Here is a 1602-nt window from a genome sequence, read left to right as displayed (position 1 = left end):
AACTCAAATCACTCTATGAAAAAAATACCTGCACACCCATGTTTATTACAGCATTACTCACAATAGCAAAAGCATAGAACCAATCATGATACTCATCAAAAGTAGACTGGATACAAAAAATGTTGCATGTATACATGATGGAATATTATGCATCCATAAAGAAGGACACAGTTATAAACGTTGCAGCAACTTGGATGAACTTAGAGTCTATAATACTCAGTGATCTATCACAGAAACAAAGAACTGAGTACCACATGTTCTTATAAGCAGTCTCTGAACAATTATCACAATACTATAAGAAAGTGATTGGCAGTAGTGGGAAACTGCCAGGGTGGGGGGCACACTTAATCAATAAGGGTACCTGATCTCAAACAAGGACCAAAGTGAGGTCCAAATTTTACCTGTACAGTGACTATTTGTATAACTAACTCTGAATTATACCCTACAATTCAGGGACCCATGATCATCTCAATAGATGCTGAAAAACATTTGACAAAATTTCTTAACCTTTCATGTTTCAATACAGCTGCAATGGATAAAACAAAAAGAAAATTAATAAGAAAATTCATTTTACAACAAAATCCAAAAGAATAATAACATAGGAATAAATTTACCCAATAATAACATAGGAATAAATTTACCCAATATAGTGAAATACTCACCATGAAAACTGAAAAATATTGTTAAAAGAAATTAAGACAAAAATAAATGGAAACACATTCTATCTTTATGGATTAGAAAATTTAATATGCTAAGACATTGATACTCTTCAAAACAATCTACAGATGCAATGCATTTTTTTTGGTCAAAACTCCAATGACTCTTTTTCGAGTATGGAAAAGCTGATCCCAAAATTTGGAACTGTAAGTGGCCCAAATAGGCAAAATAATATTGAAAGAGAAAAGAAATGCAGGGGAGCTCACATTTCCTAATCTCAAAATTAACTTTTAAGTTACATTATGAAATGTGGTTCTGGCATAAAAATAGCTATGTTAACCAATAGCTATATTATAAAAAGTAATTGTAATAATAGACACATACTAACCAAACAAATATAATTAAGAATCCAGAAATAAAGTAAAACATTTAAAACAAATTGATTTTTAACATTAATGCAAATTCCATTTCTTTAACAAATGTTGCTGGGACAACAGGATGATAACATGCAAAAGAGTTGAATTCCTAACTCACACTATATACAAAATTAAACCCAAAATGTATATAAAAATTAAAACTAATATTAACTTTTAGAAGAAAACATAAAGTAAATTTTCATGACCTCAGATGTAAAAATAGACTCTCAGATTTGATACCAAACACAAGAAAAAAAAATTAAACTGTGTAAAAATTTTAAATTAAAAAAAAGTTGCATCAAAAGATATTATTAAAAATGGAAACAGCCAGGTCCGGTGGCTCAGCCTGTAATCCCGCACCTTTGGGAGGCTGAGGTGAGTGGATTGCCTGAGCCCGCGGTTTCGAGACCCGCCTGGGCAGCAAGACCTCATCTCTACAATAAATCAAAAAATCAGCCGGGCGTGGAAGTGCGTGCCTGTAATTCCGGCTACTCGGAAGGCTGAGGCGGAAGGATCGCTGGAGCCCAGC

This window comes from Carlito syrichta, unplaced genomic scaffold (assembly GCF_000164805.1).
Source record: "Carlito syrichta isolate Samal-C Ts95f unplaced genomic scaffold, Tarsius_syrichta-2.0.1 Scaffold136949, whole genome shotgun sequence".
Classification (NCBI taxonomy): domain Eukaryota; kingdom Metazoa; phylum Chordata; class Mammalia; order Primates; family Tarsiidae; genus Carlito; species Carlito syrichta.
The sequence above is the reverse complement of the archived record's forward strand: the minus strand, read 5'-3'. Positions refer to the sequence as shown.